The sequence below is a fragment of the Petaurus breviceps genome, unplaced genomic scaffold, assembly GCF_028583685.1.
Source record: "Petaurus breviceps papuanus isolate PSGF00001 unplaced genomic scaffold, PetGlider_PUasm1.0 225, whole genome shotgun sequence".
Classification (NCBI taxonomy): Eukaryota; Metazoa; Chordata; class Mammalia; order Diprotodontia; family Petauridae; genus Petaurus; species Petaurus breviceps.
In genome coordinates this window covers 13,728,031-13,747,720 of record NW_027185889.1, presented here as the reverse complement: position 1 = coordinate 13,747,720, position 19,690 = coordinate 13,728,031, and the positions used below count along the sequence as shown (strand labels likewise).

The 19,690-nt window shown below is 38.1% G+C and overlaps 1 protein-coding gene across 2 annotated transcripts in view; it reads left to right on the top strand.

The window, feature by feature from the left end:
- UBE2N (ubiquitin conjugating enzyme E2 N) overlaps positions 1-19,690 on the top strand; it is a 161,855-nt gene that overhangs the window by 138,985 nt on the left and 3,180 nt on the right. The window lies entirely within an intron of this gene.

The window sequence follows — 19,690 nt, the reverse complement described above, 5'->3', positions numbered from 1 at the left end:
AGAAGAGACAGTCTTGGAATACGATAATCTAAAAGGCCAAAGATAATGACATAAAATCAAGAATGACTTAGCAGAAAAATCGAGTATAATTCTAAAAGGAGGAAAAAAAGCTTCAGAATAGAAGACTATTCTTGATGAGAAGATCAGAACTGAACTGAAATTTTAAAATTGTAAAGTGATCTAACCATTTTGGAAAGCAATTTGGAGCTGTCCATAGGGCTGTAAATCTGCACATACCTTTTGACACCCATCAAGTACTACTACTAGATCTGTATCCCAAAGAGATTTAAAAAAGAAAAGGACCTATTTGTAGAATATTTCTAGCAAGTTCTTTTTGTGGTGACAAAGAATTGGAAATTGAGGAGATGTCAATCAATTGGGGAATGGCTGAAGAAGTTGTTGTGGTTTATGATTATAATGGAATACTACTTTTTTTTAAAAGCAGTTAGGGTTAAGTAACTTGCCCAAGGTTACAAGGCCAGTTTTTTTGTGTGGGTGTTAAGTATCAGAGGCTGGAACCAATGCCGGGTCCTCCTGACTCCTGGGCTGGCGCTCTTACTGAGCCACCTAGCCCCCCCTGGAATACTATTATGTTACAAGAAATGACGAGTAGGATGCTTTCTGAAAAACATGGAAAGAGAACATTATACACAGTAACAGCCATATTGTATGATGATCAACTATGAATGACTCAGCTGTTCTCAGCGATACAATGATCCAAGACAGTTCCAAGGTACTCATGAAAAATGCATTCCTCCTTCAGAGAAAGAACTGATGGAGTTTGAATGCAGATCTAAGCACACTGTTTTTTGCCTTTTTTTTCCCCCAAAATTTTGGGGTCTGTTTTCTTTCACAATATGACTTAATATGGAAATATGTTTTTCATGACTATACATATATAACCTGTATCAAATTGCTTGCTGTCTCTGGAAGGAGGAAAGGAGTGATACAGTTTTAGAACTCAGACTAAAAAAAATGTTAAAAATTGTTTTTACATGTAATTGGGGGAAAAAATCATTATTCAGTAATAAAAAAAAAGAATGGTGGGACCAATTCATAGCTCCACAAAGAGTGTAGTAATGTAGCTGTTTTTCCCATAGCCTTGCACCCCCAACATTTGGCATTTTCCTCATTTGACATTTTTGCCACTCTGATAGATGTGAAGTAGAATCTCAGATTTGCTTTAACTTGTATCTTTTTAATTACTATTGAGTTAGAGCATTTCCCTCTGATTGTTGGTACATGGCATTTCTTTTAATCATTCATCTATTGGGGCAGAATCTTAATTCTTTTAAAACTTCAGTGGAAGTTAAATAAGACAAATATTAATAAGACTGGGTATGATTTTTGTTCTGTTTTCTTAGTTTTAAAAGATGAAAGAAGAATGAGGAGCTAAGACTATGTTAGAGAAGAAATGAAGCAGGGAGAGGAATTTATTCTTTCTTATAAATGAAATTCATGAGAAGATTCTATAAACATGAATGAAGGAGTAGAGGAAATAATCCTCTCATGACCGTACTTTTATCTGAACTCAATAGAGAATTGAACACTTCACCCCCACCTCTGGCAAAGAATTTAATGTAGAAATATGTTTAACCCAGTAGGGTTGCTGGTAGCAACAGGAAAAGGAAAGACAACATGAAATGGACTGGAGTTGGGGACAAAAGTCACAACTAAACAAACTTCACGAACTTCAGAGAGTTGATCATAAAGGGTGATTGATTAAAATGTGAGAAAGAAAATCAGGGTGTCTCCTTGGTGAAAAAAGAGGGACGGAAGAGTAGGAACAAGCCATTTCAATTATAGAATGCTAATCTTATCCAATTCCTTCCCTCTTCAACTCCTTTGTAGAAATAAGGCTGAAAAGATAAAAATAAAAAACACAAGAAGATAGAGTAGAGAGAAATACACAGTTAATTCGTGAATGTGGATGGGATGAACTCACCTATGACAGAGAGTAGTAGAACAAATTAGAAAACAGAATCTAGCAATGTAGTGTTTTTTAAAAACACATAGAGCAGAGATTCCCATAGCGTTAAAGTAGCAGTGGAGAAGGATTTACTGTGCTTCAGACAAATTCAGAGAAACAAGGGGAATAATTGTGATCATAAACCAGGTGTCAGTAAAAGTTGATGTGGTTGTAGCAGAAGCCTAGGGTCCCAGGGTGAGAGTTGCAAGCATTAGGTTAGAGGTGAAGATTGGAGTGTGGGAGCAGGACAGCATGAAGATGTGGTGCCTCTGGGCCCAGGCTACCTATGACAAATGCCCACCAAACAGTCAGAAATTGGGGTCCTAGGTCTCAGAGCCATTTGAGAGCTATGAAAAGGAAATGCTTCAGTAAAGAAAAAAAGATAAAATACAGTGATGGATGCTGTCAGCTGTCTCTGGATCCATTAAAGACCTAGGTATTGCTAGGTACTAAGGCTACAAAGATAAAAGTAAAACAGTCTTCACTCCCAAGATGCTTACCTTCTGGGGAAACATGCAGTCAAACAGGTCTGTTATTCCGTCTTATTTTAAGCCAAAACTTGAGGGGTTTTTTTTGGGGGGGAGGGTATTGTATCTTTGCATTGTGCAGTTCATAAATTGCTATACTTCCTGTATAATGTCAAATGTATTAGGAATGAATAATTTAACACTATGATTATAGTGAGAAAAATACTTAGTTAAGAGTTAGGAGGCAGGGTTTGGATGATTGCAATTTATTATTACCTGTACAGGTTTGGGGAAGTAACTTGGCCCTTTTGAACTGCAGTTTCTTCATATGTGAAACTAAAGGGATTGAATTAGGTAACATATAATATTCCCCTCCCAACTCTATGTTAAGTGATGGTTCTTCAGAAACTTAAATTCTCAAGATCTGTCAGCTAATCAGTTTGGGAGTTCCTTCCAGTGAAGCATTTCTCAACACGTTCATGTCTGCCTGTTTTGTGCAGCTCTCCTGCATGTTGTCTTACAAGTTTGCCACAGGGCATCCATCCCCCTGTTGGAGGCCTGTCTTAATTTCTTTGAGGAGGGTACTTACTTAATGGGAGCACTTTGGTTGTTTGCCTGTTATCCATTATTCTTGCCAAATGACCAGCTTTTCTTTTCTTTCTATCATAAAATTCTTTGAATATTCATTTTAGTCTTACTACTTGTTTGCTTATGTGTTGAAGCCTACTCCCATTCACACCTCTCCATTGCCCTCTGTGTGATAACTCATTTTTAGTTCTTTGGAGGCAGGTGTAGTCCATGTGTTGCTGCTGCCCTGTATGTATCAGTTCTCTCAGAATGTAAGTATTGAAAAGTTTGGGATCTTCTCATTTATGGGAAGACTGAGTAAGTAAAAGGGCTTTGCAGTTTCCCAAAGGCAATTTGGCTTTGGGAAACTGCAATGTTGAGCAGTCCTTTTTAGCTCTGGGTCTAAGTCCATGGCCAGATATACATGCTGGTGAACAAGGTTTGTGAGGAGTCTATCCAAATGTATGTTGAAATCTGGGTGATGCCTAGTCTTTATCTACTTGGTCTTGTTCTCTGTAAATGGACAGACTCAGTTCCTTTGTGATCACCAATTTCTTTCTGGAGGCCCTGCAGTGCTGTGGGGCTTGATGCCACCACAGTATCATCCACAAACAGGAGCCTCAGGAGGCCTTCACCGTTCAGAGGGAATAATACTTCTTGAACTTGGACTCTGCTCTGGCTTTTCTTCATTATAGTGGCAAATATATCTTCCTGTTTTAACACTTTGTCTGATGTTTATTAGAAGTTATCATTGAGCAGGCCTATTTCTGTTCTGTCTTCTAGAGAAAGAGAATCCTGAATAATCTTGATGTATGGATAGGGGAGACACCTTCTAAAAGCACTTGTATGGTGTATCTCTGTATTAATAACAAGTACAGTGGCAGTGTATATTCTTTTTACCTTTCAGTTAACTGTGATATTATAAAGATGTGGTCCTTTATAGAAAATGTCTTGAGAAAATCTTTGTTCAGTAGTTTTTCGAGCATATCTGACTTTGTGGCCCCGTTTGGGGTTTTCTTGGCAAAGATTCTAGAGTGGTTTGCCATTTCCTTCTCCAGCTCATTTTACAGGTGAGGAAATTGAGACAAACAAGGAGGGTTGAGTTGCCCAGGGTCACACAGCTAGTAAGTCTCTTGGGCTAGATTTGAACTCGGGTCTTTTGGACTTTAGGCCTGGCGCTCCATCCGCTGCACCACCTAGCTGCCTTTGTGAAAACTTACTTGTTCTTTACTAATACCCTCTTTGAAAGATCTTATGTAGATGATAGGGGAGTGTAGATGGGCAGTCATTGTTTTCTTGGTTCTTTTAGGCCCCTCAATTCCCTCTCCCCCTACATACCTTTTATATTGGCCTCTTAACATCTTCACAACGGTGTCATCACTAGCATGGATCTCTGCTATATTATACATTTAGTTTAATTTGACTTCATGAAATTATTGATAGTAGAATGCCCCTAAGATACTCAGTGCCTGTAATGAGCAGTCTCTTGGTAACTAGGTTTCTCTCTTTCCTCTTGGTTACTGATGGGAATGATGTAGTAGAACCTCATTGACTGGAGGATTTTGAAAGCTGGTAGCTGAAGAAAGAATCTAGTGTGTTGATATGCCAGGTCTCTGTATAATTAGCTAACTGAATAAATTTGGCCAAGTGATTTTTGTTTTAATGAACTACATGTCTAATGAATGCTTTTTTTCCCCTGAGACAACTTTATAGAAACTGTAAAAAGGTTATATAAGACTTCGTAAGGATATCTTTATGTTCTTGTCCTTAATTCTGTTGTTATGAATTTCTTCTCAAAACACATTTCATAACTTATATAGATTCAGGGAGGGAAGAGGATTTACCGCATTCATTCCGAATGAAAAGTAGGGAAATTAAGAAAACAGAGAGTTCCTGTTTCTGTATAGTGAACACTGACATCTTGAGCACAGAAAGAACTGGCAAGGACTTGCACTTTCAAAAAGGCCTTAAATTGTGTGTGTGTGTGTGTGTGTGTGTGTGTGTATGTGTATGTGTGAAATATTTGGATCCAGATCTATTTTGAGTTCACTTTTTTTGTCTATAGTTTTAACTGGTTGTTTAAGACTTTAATTCGTTTTAAGGGTTTTTTTGTTTGTTTTTTGCATTTTACCTTAAATCATTTTCAGAATTCTCACTGATCTTAGAAGTAAAAAGACTTATTATTGACCTGGGTTAAACATCCCAATGTTTACACTAGCAGCTAGAGAGAGTCCTTGTCCCCAAGGAGCTTACATTCTAATGGGAAAAGACTACACTTTAAAGAAAGCTGAAAAGGATGGAATACAAAGGTAGGGAAAAGTCTGGGTTAGAATGTGAAATGATTGGCTTGGACACCCTCCTTAATTAAATAGAGGTTCTGGGCACAGTCCTCCAGTCAGAGGAAGAGACAGCAGGGGCAGAGGGTACTTTGAATCTGTGAATACCTGTGCAAGAGTGAGCTTCCAGGATGAAAAGGTTACTGGGGCATGGTTGAGGAATTCTGGAGAGGAACCAAGGAAGAAACATCAACTGAGCTTCACTGCTGAGGTGCTCACATCCTTTTCCATCTCCCTAATCAATCCACTATCCCACTCACAAACAGTGGTTTTTCCAAACCTTTTTGTTCCCCCTGTAACCTCCCAGGGCCCCTCCCTGCCTCTACCCTCTCATCTGAAATTTTTACTTCATATTTCACTGAAAAAAATCGAGGCCATTCACAAAAGCTTCCTCTTCTTTCCTCTTCCTCAAGTCACTCTCCCAGATGACTGCCACTATCTCCACATACATCCCTTTCTCACATAATGAAGTAGCCCTTCTTTCCAAGGCAAACCCCTCTATATGCACAAGTGATCCCATTCCATCCCATCTCCAGCAGATTGCCCTCTCCAGTATCCATCCCCCCTCTTACTTCAGTATCTACTTGTCTACTGGCTGCTTCCCTACTGCCTACAAACATTCTTATGTCTCTCCCATCTTCAAAAAAGATCTTCCATCTCATGTTATCCATCTATCCACGTTAGCCATTGCCTCGTATCATTCCTTTGTTTCGTAGCTAAACTTGAAAGGACCATTTACAAAATGTGCCTCCATTTCTTTTCATCTTGCTCTCTTCTTAACTCTATGGTCCAGCTTTGTACCTCATCATTTAATCAAAAACTTGTTTCCAAAATTACCAACATCCTTGTATTTGTTAAATCTAATGGACTTTTCTCAGTCTTTATCCTTTTTGACCTCTGTGGTATTTGACATGATTGATTACCCTGTTTTCCTTGATATTCCCTTCTGTAGGATTTTATAGCATTTCTTTCTCTTGGTTTTTAGTCTTCTTTCCAAGATATGAATCTAATTTCAAATCTGATAATCTTGGTGTCCCCCAAGGCTCTTCTCTTGTCTGTACTATTTCATTGATCTCTTCAGTGATTTCTGTGCTACTAATGATTCTTAAATCTCTTTAGCCCATTCTGATTTTTCAGTTGATCTTCTGATATTGCATTTCCAACTGCCTATTGAACATGGAAAACTGGATGTCCCAAAGACATCTTAAATCCAGATGTCCCAAACCAAACTTATTGTCTTTACCCCCGAACCCCTCTTCTGACTTCATTATTACCCTTGAGGGTACTACCATCCTCTCATTCACTGAGGCTCAAAATCTAGGTGTCATTTTCCTCTCTTCACTCTTTCATTCCTGCCACCCCTCCCCATCTGATCAGCCAAGTCCTATCATTTCTACTTTTTTGTCAGTCAGTTGGTAAACATTTATTAACATCATTTATATATACCCTCTTCTGTCCTCTGACACTGCCACTACCCTGTCTCAGGCCCTTATCACCTCACACCTGGACTTTTTACAATAGCCTATTAATTGGCCTGCCTGCCACAAGACTGTTTTCCATTGCTGCCCATCTTCCACTCAGCTATCCAGGTTATCTTCCTAAAGTGAAGGTCTGACCATGTCTTCTCTTACTTGGTAAACTCCAGTGGTTTTGCCTGTTATTTAAGGATCAAATATGAAAACCTTTCTCCAGCATTCAAAGCCATTCATAACTTGCATGCCCCTCCCCCAGATTTTCCATTCTTCTTACACCTTACATTCCTCTCTTCCACCTTCAAGGGTTTTTGAATGTAATATTTTACAGTAGATAATTTATCATCACACATGGAGGTGATGGAGAGATAAAGAAAATACAAGAAACTGGTTATTAAAGAAAAAAAAAGCATTTGCTTTGTTAAAGGAAGATGCTGCTACAGGTTTTTTTCCAACAAGTTGTCTCCCATCCATATTTCAAAATTATTTGAGTCTTTGAAAGATATGTAGCAATAACCTTCTGATAGTAAATATCAGATAAGACATGAAAAGTTTTTCTCCACCATGATGGGAGAGACTTTCATGCAGAATTCAAAGATTCTGTGTTAGATTGTGAGGTTCCTCCAGAAGCTCATTTGTGAAAAACATTGATTGGTTGCCTCAAAACCTAGAATATTGCAAACCCTACTGAAAGAGATCTAGAATCACTTAAGAATTGGGCCTAGCTATCCATATGGGAAAAACCAAATGGGTGATAAGTGTTTATTCAGATTTCAACGTACCTAAGTAAATGGACTGTAAGTCATTAAATTGGAGGAGGAGCGTGAGCTAGATTGTCTTCTGTAAAAGCCCATGTGTTTAATGCCAAAATTCTTCAATTATTATGAGTCATAGAAGACTAGAGATTGCAAAAAATTTTTAATACTAAAAACAATGAAAGGGTAGGTGGGAATAGGTTATAATTTATTAAAAATAAGGAAATTATGAGGTGAGTTCTCCCATTGTAAGACAGCCCTGTGTTCCCCACAGGCATCTTTGGAATGTCAGGAGAGTGCAGAGGTACCTATCACCTATCTCCACCCCTCCAAACCTAAATTTTTAGTCTTTAACTTTATCCCCTTGGATTCACATTTAATATTTTAGCTCTAAAATGGACTATGTAATAACTTAGTCCTCCCCACTTAAACTGATGCCCTGGTCCACCAGAGATGAAATGATTTTTTTAATCATCTGAAATTTAAAATATTCTCCTTTGATGTTTATTCATAGTATCTAATCATTCCACCATTAAATCATAACCCATTTTCTGATTTTTATGTTTGTATAATGTCCACTAGGGGGAAGTGTGAAATTACTAAAATGAAATTAGTCCATAGTGAAAAAAGTAACTTCCTTAGATATAGTATGAATTCTGGATTTTGTTTTGTAAAATTTGTTTTAAATTAGATTTTTAATTTTACTTTTTCAAATGGGATTCTTGTGGCTTTAGTAGAGTTACTGGTGTGTGTCTATCTGTAAGGGCTTAATCATAATGACAGGTGTTTATAGTTACAGTCACTATTTCCTAAAGTTATCTTTACCATAAAATTCAGTTCTTTTATGTTCTAGATTTTGCTCAGTGCTAACAAGTATCATAAGTTTGACAAGTTACACTGTTCTGTTAAGTCCCCAACATTAGCATACTTGCAGTTTCTGTAACTGTTGGATTCTTTTTCATTCCTGTAGTACCTCTTGATACACTTAATTTGCCTTCTCTCCTGCTATTCTCACCTATTTGTTTGTACAAGTACTTGTATTTAGGTATCTGCTTAATCCAGATGCACAGGATCATTGGAGCAGATATGTAAAATAGACAAGAACTCTATTGCCTTTGGTATATCATAGAGGCCAAATCAGATGAATCATTTGGGGACCCTAAACTAAAACCAGAAAACCAAGTTTAATGACTTCCATGGTACAGTGGGGATGATAGGCTCTCCGTATTTATAGCAAACATACAGGTTCCATATCCAAAACAAACAGGTTCTGAAGAGCTAGGTTTTCCAAACAGATGAAAGTTTAGCTCTTTTAATGGGAAAGTTTCCACAATGTTATATACTTAATAGCCATCTTAAATAGGATCTATACTAAATAGGACTTAGTCTTTTCTTGGCAGCACAGCACTGTCATTATGCCCAAAGGCCTACCGGGTAACTATGACTGTATATACTCCACATTGCTGGGCTTTTTGAATGCTTGGTCTGATTTTTAACAGATTTCTGTTTCTCTTTCTCCTTATTGTCACTTGTCACTTAGTATTGCCGGCTTAGAGGCATTCTTCTTCCATCCTCTTCTGCTTTGCAGCTGAACTGGCTTCCGTGGTGTCTTCATGTACAATTTCCTATTTTCTATCACTATGCTTTTGCAAGGCTGCATTCTGTGTGCTCTCTCCCTACCTTTGCTTCTTAGAATTCTTAGTTTTCTTCCCATTTCTGTTTATATGCCACCTTCTGTAAGGCTTTTCCTGATTTTTTTTTCCCCTTAGTTGCTAGTATCAGCTGCCTACAAGCATTTATTAAGAACTTACTATGTACTAGCAGTAACAGCAGTAAGGATGGTCAATTGAGAAAGACAACTACTCTGATCAAAACAGTGACCCAAGACAATTCCAAAGTACTCAGGATGAAAAGTGCTATGCATTTCCAGAGAGAGACAACTGATGAACTGAGTGCAGATTGAAACACTATTTTTTTTTACTCTCTTTATTTTCCTTGTTATATTTTGTGTTTAGTTTTATAATGGAGCCAGTTTGGAAATATGTTTTACGTGACTTTCACGTGTATAAGGAAACCGACAGGTGGAGGTGAGGGGGCAGAGAATTCCAGGTATGCACATAATCAGTAGAGTCATAGAGATGGGAGGATAGAGTATTATGTTCAAGGAACTACAGATAGGCCAGTGTAGCTAAATTATAGCATTTATGGAAAGGGCTAATAAGACTAGAAAGTTAGAAAGGGGCAAAGTTGTGAAGGACTTTTAAATGTTAAATAGAGGAGTTTGCATTTAATCCTGTGGGTCATAGGGAACTACTAGAGTTATTTTAGTAGTGAAGATTGATGAAGTCAGAAAAATGAGTTAGAACCACTATCTTGACAGCTTCATGGAAGATGGAGTAGAGTGAGCCACTTAAGGGAGACCACTTACAAGGCTTTTGGCTCTTCAGGTGAGAGGTGATGAGGACCTGAGCTAGGGCTGTGGCTTTGTGAGTGGAAGGAAGGAAAGGGATGAGGACAGATAGAGACATTGAAAAGGTAGAAATGACAAGATTTGTTGATAGGTGGGTGAGTGAGAAGAGTTGAGTTTGACAACAAAGTTGTGAGCCTCAGTGATGTGGAGGATAGCAGTTTCATGATTTCCTCTATCTTCATTCGGTGCCATATGAATTACGAGCAAAGGAGGTAGGTGGTGAGAGTAATCAATAAGACAAGATGTCAAGGGATTCCAGGGTGTAGAGGATAGTGGAAAGTTGAAATAGGTCAAGACTAGGAAGGTAGGAAAAGTAGCCACATTGTGTGATAGCCTGAGAAAGAACTGTAGGGTTGAGGAAAGGTTTATAGGTATTTGTTATCCGATTTGTATCATATAAAGAATTTGAGGTAGAAGCAGGACCTCCCTACTACTCCGGCTTCCACCTTCCCCAATCCATGTAAAAAGGGGACTCTAAACAAACTTTGGAGCTGCAGAACTCACAAAATGACACAGAGAAGCTAACCTGCTGAGGACAGCATGGCAGGCCGGCAGGAATCGGCCAGCGCAGAGCTCTGGAAGCCGAGCCCAGCCCCACGCCAAGGCTTTAGTCCCAGGGTGGGCCTGACCAGCCACTCTGCAGGAGGGACCCCAGATCAGCAGCACCTGTGGCCGTTTCCAAATTTATCAACACATAGATGTGAAGGACAAAATGAGAGGTCAGTACAGTCTGCACTTTGGGACCCAGTAAGTGGGAGTGCATGGCTTCTTGCCCTGAGAGCTGCTGAGACACCAGCACAGCCAGCCAGTGCCACGTGGCAGCTTCAGCTCCTGGCCTGCAGAGTGTAGGGGAACCAAGCACCAGTCTGAGGGGTAATCGCTCTTGCTTTAACCTTATTGGATCTGGATTGCAGTCTAGGGTGGAGGTCCTGGGGTGTGTGTCCAGCTTGCCAGAGCATGTGGCGACCTCAGAGAGGGCACCCATCTAATACCTCAGGCAGCTGAGAAAACCCCAGCGTTTGGGACAAAAACTCCCCTGTCTGGTGGCAGAGTCCTACTGTGGCAAAAAGCCCAGGGGTCAAGTGAATGAGGGGCGACATGACCAGGCAAAGGAAACAAAGCAGACAGAAGATTCCAACATTAGACTCCTATTTTGGGGACAAAAAGGATCAAAACATGGAACAGGAGGAAGACAGTGAAGTCAGAACTCCTGCACCAAAAGCTTTAAAGTCAAAGGAAAATACGAGCTGGTTACAGGCCATAGAGGACCTTAAGAAGCAGATAAGAGAAGTGGAGGAAAAATTGGGAAGAGAAATGAGAACAATGCAAGAAAATTATGAAATGAGAGTCAACAGCCTGACTGAGGAAAACTAACTCAAATGGCAAAAGAGGCTCAAAAAGGCAATGAGGAGAATGCCTTAAAAAGCTGAATTTGCCAGAGGGACAAAGAATCTCAAAAGCTCAATGAGGAGAATCATTGCTTCAGAATTAGATTGGAGCAAATGGAAGCTAATGACTTTATGAGAAATCAAGATGGCTGTTAAACAGATCTGAACAAATGAAAGAATAGAAGGCAGTATGAAATATCTCATGGGAAAAATCACTGACCTGGAAAATAGGTCCAGCAGAGATAATTTAAAAATTATTGGACTACCTGAAAGCCATGATCAAAGAACCTAGAAATCATCCTCCAGGAAGTTCTCAAAGAAAACTGCCCTGATGTTTTAGAACCAGAGGGCAAAATAGAGGTTGAAAGAATCCACCGATCACCTCCTGAAAAAGATCCCAAAAAGAAAACTCCTAGGAATATTATAGCCAGGTTTGGGGATTCCCAGATTAAGGAGAGAATATTACAAGCAGCAAGGAAGAAACAATTTGAATATTGTGGAAACACAATCAGGATAACCCAGGATCCGGTAGCTTCTACACTGAGGGATTGAAGGGCTTGGAATATGATATTCCAGAGGGCAAAGGACCTGGGATTAAAACCAAGAGTCACCTACCCAGCAAAACTGAGTATCATGTTTCAGGGGAAAATATGGTCATTCAGTGGAATAGAGGACTTCCAAGCATTCTTGATGAAAAAACCAGAGTTGAATAGAAAATTTGACATTCAGATACAAGAAACAAGAGAAGCATGAGAAGATAAACAGGGAAAAGAAATCATAAAGAACTTATCAGAGTTGAACTATTAAGATTCCTACATGGAAAAACAATAATTGTAACTGATGAAACTTTTCTCAGTAGTTGAAGGGAATAGAAATATATATATATATATATATATATGTCTGTGAGGTACAAGGGCATATGCATGCATATGTGAATGTGTGTATATATGTTTACAGGTATACATAGATAGAGGGCACAGGACCAATTTAATAGGAAGGGATGATACTTAAAAGGTGAAATTAAGAGGTGAGAGGAATATAATGAGAGGAGATGGGGAGAGACAGAATGGGGTAAACTATCTCATATAAAAGAGGCAAGGGAAAATGGTTACAATGGAGGGAAAGAACAGGAAGGCAAAAGGGAATGGGTCAACCTTATTCCCGTTGAATTTGGCTTGAGGAGGGAATGAAATACACACTAAATAGGGTATCTCACCCTACAGGAGAGTAGGGGGAGAAGGGGATGTGAGGGGGGATGATGGAAGGGAGGGCAGGGGGAGGGAAGTCGGAAGCACCCACTTTTGAAAAGGGACAGGATCAAAGTAGAGAATAGAACAAGTGGGGAGGTGAGATAGGAGGGAGGGAAATATAGTCAGTCTTTTACAATATATCTATTATGTTATTGTTTTGCATTAGCTACACATGTACAACCTATACTGAACTGCTTATCTTCCCAGTAAGGGTGGGTGACAAGGGAGGAAGGGAATGAACCTGGAATTCAAAGTTTTAAAATCAAATACTAAAATATATATACACACATATGTATATTATTATTAATACTATTTTACATGTAATTGGGAAATAAGAAATACAGGCACTGGGGCATAGAGATCCACTGGAAAAGTCGAAAGGGGTATGGGAGAAAATATGGGAGAGAGCCAATTGGAGGAGAGGATATCCTGTGGGACTGCTATTTTGGGGCAGTGGGTAGGGGAAAAACGGGGAGAAAATTTGTAACTCAAAATCTGGCAGAAACGAATGATGTAAATCAGAAGTTAATAAAGCATTTGAAAAAAAAAGAATTTGATAGGGTGTGTGTGTTCTGTTTTTTGGTTGCATCTGAGCCTTCATGACCCATTTAGGGTCTTCTTGGCAAAGAATGGTTTGCCATTTTCTTTTCCAGCCCATTTTACAGATGAGGAAACTGAGACAAACAGGGTCAAGTGATTCCCAGGATCACACAATTAGTAAATATCTGAGACCAGAATTGAACTCAGGAAAAAGTTCCTGCAGGCTCACTATTCTATCCACTGCACTATATAGCAGCCCTGCTCCAATTTTAACAGTTTATGTAGTGCCAGAATGAATTGTTCTTTGAATGCTTGAGAGGGCTCATTTATTTTTTAGTATTTCCCTTGAGGTATTCATTTTATGACCTTTTTCTGCTTTTGGGAGCATGTAGTTGGGTAAAATAATTTTTTTTCCTTCCAGAATTGACATCTTTATTAAATCAGTTAAGAAATGTTCACTGTACAAAAGTTAACATTAAGGTTTTAACAAAATCAAAATAGACATATTAACAGCAAACTTATTTTGAGGTTTCCATTTTCTATTGTTTTTAAGGATAACATAAACCACATATGTAAATAATTTCTAAGAATTTCCTTTATTCCTTTGTGTATTGACTTTTCCTTCTTTTTCTTAATTAGACTAGCAGGTAATGGTTTGTCAGCTTAATTATTTTTTTTTCTTCCAAAATGGACACTCCCAGTTTTATTTCATTTCAGCAGGAATATTTTGCATTCAGTTTTATCAATCAAAACCTTTAATTTTCATAATTTATATTTTTTTTGTTTTTAGTTTGATTTTTTAGTTAGTTGCTATTCTAGTTTGTTTTAGTTACATACCTAGTTAATTGATCTGTTCCTTGTAATATTGTTGTTAAAAGTGGTTAGAAATATAAATTTTCCACCAAGGATTGCTTTTGGTTACATCCCAAAAGTTTTGGTATGTTTTTTAATTGTTGTGATTTTCTTTGAAATTTCATTGTCTTTTAAAAAAAATTATTCTTTGACACACTAATTCTTTTTAAAATTAATTTTAATTTACAACATTCAGTTCCACAAGCTTTTGAGTTTTAAATTTTCTCCCCCTCCCTCCTCATAGACTCTCTTTATATACTTTCATATTAAACATTTTCCCAGTTATGTTGTAAAGGAGAATTATAACCAATAGAATGAACTGTGAGAGAGAAGAAACAAAACCAAAAAGAAAAAGAGCAAATAGTATGCTTTGATCTGTATTCAGACCTGTAATTTTTGCTCTGGATGTGGGTAGCATTTTCCATCATGAGCCTTTTTGAGTTGTCTTAGAACCTTACCTTACATTGCTGAGAAGAGCCAAGTGTATCAAAGTTAGTCAACTGATGGGCATCCCCTCAGCTTCCAGTTCTTGGCCACCACAGAAAGAGCTGCTATAAATATTTTTGTACATGTGGGTCCTTTTCCCGTTTTTATGATCTCTTTAGTATCTAGACCTAGTAGTGGTATTGCTGGGTCAAAGGGAATGCACATTTTTATAGTGCTTTGGGTGCAGTTCCAAATTGTTGTTCATTAGGTCCCTTGATATTCTGAACCTTTTGTTCTTCCAGATGAATTTTGTTATTTTTTTCTAGCTCTGTAAAATTATTTTTTGGTAGTTTGACTGATAAGGCACTGAATAAGTAAATTTAGTTAAAATTGTCGTTATTATATTAGCTCAGTCTACCCACTAGCAACTGATGTTTTTCCAATTACTTAGATCTGACTTTATGTGAAAAGTGCTTTGTAATTGTGTTCATATAGTTCCTGGATTTATTTTGGCAGATAGACTCCCAAATATTTTATAATGTCTTCAGTAACTTTAAATGGAAATTTTCTTTCCATCTCTTGCTGTTGGGCTTTGTTAGTTATGTATAGAAATGCCAAGGATTTACATAGGTTTATTGACACACTAATTCTTTCAGATTACATTATGTGGTCTCTCCAATTCAGCTTTAATTTTGAATTGTGGCCAGTATAGGATCTGTTTAATATTTTCTGCTTTTGTGAGTTTGTTAAAGGTTTTATTTTTTGCTTTTCTTTTGTTTGGAAGGAGGAGTTGGGGTTAAGTGACTTGGCCGAGGTCACGGGGCTAGTAAGTATTGAGTGTCTGAGGCCAGATTTAAACTCAGGTCCTTCTGACTCCAGGGCCGGTGCTCTATTTATTGTGCAGCCGCCCCTATTAAAGGTTTTATGTTTTAGCACATGGTCAGTGTTGGTAAAGTTGCCATGTACATTTGAATCCCAATAAATAATCATCAAAGACCCATCATATTAAGCATTGATATTATTTCATTGCCTGTGATGACTTTAAGCGTAATGTGATTTCCCACTTAGTTATCTTTTAAAATCCCGTTTTTCCTTTTTCCTTTTCTGACATCATGATAGCTACCCCTGCTCTATTGAATTCATTTCAAGCTTGATAGATACTCCTAGAATTCCTTATTTTAGCTCATGAATCTCAACTGTTTCTTGTAAACAACATTGTTTTGTTTCCTGATGCCATCCTTTCTTGTTCTTGTTATGTTTGTATTTTCCTTTATCTACTGATTCATCCCTCCTGATTCTTCTTATCTGCTAATGTCTTAGTGTTTTTATGCTATACATAGTATGTGCCTTGTTAGAGTGTTTTAACCATTAGAATGTGAAGGCAAGGATTGTTTTTTTTTGTTTCTTTGTAGTTTAGCATAAAGTAAAGCTCTTGCTCAGTTTTCATTGACTACCCTCTCATCTTTTTGCTACTCCTATCCCCTTTAAAAAGAGGAAGACTGTAGTGAAAGTAGGAGTGTAGTGCTGACTATACTGCCCCACCCCTCTTTTTCCTCTTGCCCAAACGTCATTTACTAGTTCTTGACCTTTGTTTTTTCCCTTTTTAATCCATACTTTACTGTTGATATTTGTTTTGAGTCTACTTCTTCCTTTTTAAACTCCTTTCTCTCTTTTTGTCCCTTGCTGTTTTCCTATTAACTTTTAATTTCTTTACCAAATCTGTCAGCAATTACTTAAGTGCCTTCTGTGTAACTGGCACTGTGCTAAGTGGGGAGATTACAAGTATGAAGGATGAAATGATCCCAACTCAAAATGGGCAGCTGTGTTTTCAACTCTCCTTTGCCTCATGCAGATCAAGTTAGCCTTTCTTTCCCCATCTTCCAGGCTTGTATATTCTCATATATCTGATTATGAGATATAGTTCTGTTCCCTTCACCTTTCTTCCATAATGTGTCTTCTCTATCTTTCCTTATAGCCATCAAGATAGAATAGATCCAAGCCCATGTCCCTTGTCTTGTTAAATTCCTTCTGTGACCCTTGAAAACATTGATTCTTCACAAAGACTACCTCTTCCTCCCCCCCCCAAAAAAAACCCTTATCCATTTCTAGTTCTTTGCAGCACCTGACTTCATTTGACTGTTGTTTGTGTATTTTGCAAAGATAAATATTATTGGTGAATATTGAGCCCTGAGATGAATGTGACTAGCCATTATGACCCAATATCCTTCCTCTTTTTTTTTTTGTTTCCTATCTTGCTTTTACGTATGACAGAAGAATTTGAGTGTTTTCCTGGTTAAGTGATTTCTGCCCCCAAAAGATGTTTAATCTTATCCAGGTGAAGAAAAATAAACTTGTAAACCCAATACTCTTTTTCTTAATTTTTCTTCTTTTAAAGGAAGAAATAGTTGGCCAATAATGAAAGGAAGCAGGTAGGTGGCACACTGGATAGAGTTGGGCCTCAAGTCAGGAAGATTTCTTCTGCAGTTCAGATTGGGCCTCAGATACTTATTAGCTGTGTAACCCTGGGTAAGTCACTTAAACTCTGCCTCAATTTCCTCATTTGTCAGATGAGCTGGAGAAAGAATTGGCAAACCACTCCAGTATCTTTGTAGAGAAAACCCTAAATGGGGACATGAAGATTTGGACAAGACTGAAAAAGACTAAATAACAATAGTCAAAGGAAGGAAAAAACGTTTAATGGAAGGAGCCCAGTTGCCGCTGTCACATATACTCTTCCTTCCCGTCTCCCCTTTAGTAACACTCAACATTTACCCAGTGCCTGCATTATGATGTTTGGATGCTGAATGTCAGCAATTTCTAGAACCGTACAATACCTAAAATAGCTAATCCAGAATGACAAAGTCCTTGCTTACTGAAAAGCTTATAATTCTTTTTCTTTTCTTTTTTTTTTGGAAGGGGGAAGGCAAGGCAGTTGGGGTTAAATGACTTGCCCACGGTCACACAGCTAGTAAGTGTGTCAAGTGTCTGAGGCCGGATTTGAACTCAGGTCCTCCTGATTCCAGGGCCGGTGCTCTATTCGCCGCGCCACCTAGCTGCCCCTGCAAGCTTATAATTATAAAGCCTAGGTGATTCCTTCACTTGGTCAACAAACATCTAGTAGGTATCTCTTTCCAAAGTACAATGTGAATGAAAAAGTATTTATTAAACACTTACCAAGCGTTAAGCACCATCCTAGGCTCTTGGGGGAGAAAAAGATTAAAATTAGACCTTGTCCTTGCTGTCTACCAGACCAGTCTGGTGGGCAGTATGGTCCATAGAAGAGGGGAGAGGAAACATCTTTCTATGAGGAGGCCTTGTTTGACCGAAACTTGGGAGGGTGAGCAACATTGCCTTAGAATGGGCTCTGGGTGGGCAGGAGACTTGGAGTCTAAATCTGAACAAAAGACACAAAGGTAAGACGGAGTGGTTTGGTTTAGAGGCTAGTTTTCATCGAGTAAATCTGGGCTTGGAAAGCTTGAGAAGAGGTGAACTCTAATTTAGCAAGGTAGTAGGGAGTAACTGAAGGGTTTTGAGCAGAGAAGAGAAAGGAACTGATCTTTGCATAAACAAAACTTAATTTGGTCACTTTGTAAAGGATGAATTGGAGCCTAGTGAGGTGGGAAGACTTATGAAATAGAGCTCAAGATACCCCTTGATACCCAACTGTGCCACTAACTGTGTGACCTTGGGCAAGTCACTTCTCTGGGTGTCAGTTTTCCTAATCTGTAAAAGGGGGGGAATTGGTATTCATTAGGGAATAGGAGAACTAATTGTAATATAGGAATGTAATGGGTTATTATTATACTTTAAAATGACACACATTATGAATTATGAGAAATATGAGTGGGGAGGCTTGCATGAACCTGATGAAGAACCAGGATAACAATAAAATTTTAACCTCTGAGAGCAGATAAATAGAACACATTTAGGTAGACAGGTAAGTAATTACAGGTATAGAACATGGCATTTACCATGTCTCAATGTGTCAGGGTTTACTTTATTATGCAAGGAAGCATTTCTGGTATTGGGACTTGATTGCTTTAAATTCTTTTCAAATTTTTTGTGTTCCACATTCTTCTCTCCAGTCCCTTCCCCACCCACTGAGAAGGCAAGCTGTATGATATCTATTATATATGTGAAATCATGCAAAACATTTTCATATTATCAGTGTTGTTAAAAAGAAAAGAAAAAGTGATAAAATTATACTTCAGCTTGTACTTAGAGTTCATTAGTTCACTCTCTGGAGGTAGATGGCATTTTTCATCAGTGCGTTCTTTGGAAATGTCTTGGATCCATGTCTTAATCAGAGTATCTAAGTCTTTTACAATTGATCATTACAATATTGCTATTATTGTATACAGTGTTCTGCTTCTGCTCACTTTGCTTTGCATCTGTTCATCTATTTCTTTCCAGGTTTTTCTGATGCCACCTCCTTCCCTATCATTTCTTATAGCACAACAAAATTCCTCACAATCATATACTACAACTTGTTCAGTTCACAACTACACCAAGCATTCATGTTAAGGTTTTACCACATCTTGCCAGCATTCACCATTTTATTTTTTTGTCATATTAGCCAGTCTGATAGGTGTGAGGTAGTAATCAATAGTACATTTTTTCACATGACTATCTTTGATTTCTTTTTTAGCTTTGTTTTCAGGGAAACTTTGAACTGCTTTAAAAAAAAATACTTGATCTGACTGTGTCATTGTATTGGTTTTAGTGTAGCTAATCTCCTTTATCCCTCACTCCTTTGGACATTGAGTAAGCATTCCAGTAGGGTGATCTCTGTGACTTATTTTTCCTATTGATTATATGCTATTTGTAATTAGCTGTGTTAATTTTGCATATGTGTGTTGTTTAGCTGGTATAATTTTTTTTTTCTGGAGGGGGGAAGGCAAGGCAATTGGTGTTAAGTTACTTGCCCAAGGTCACACAGCTAGTAAGTGTGTGTCAAGTGTCTGAGTTCAAATTTGAACTCAGGTCTTCCTCACTTCAGGACTGGTCCTCTTCACTGCACCATCTAGCTGCCCCAGTATAATTTTTTTCAAACAAGTAAGATGTCTCTGTTGTTCCATCCAGAGTCTCTTACACTACAGCTATTTAATTATGTTGTTACATTTCACTGTTTAGAAAATCCTTCTTTTTTTTTTTTTAAGCAATTGGGGTTAAGTAACTTGCTCAGGGTTACATGGCCA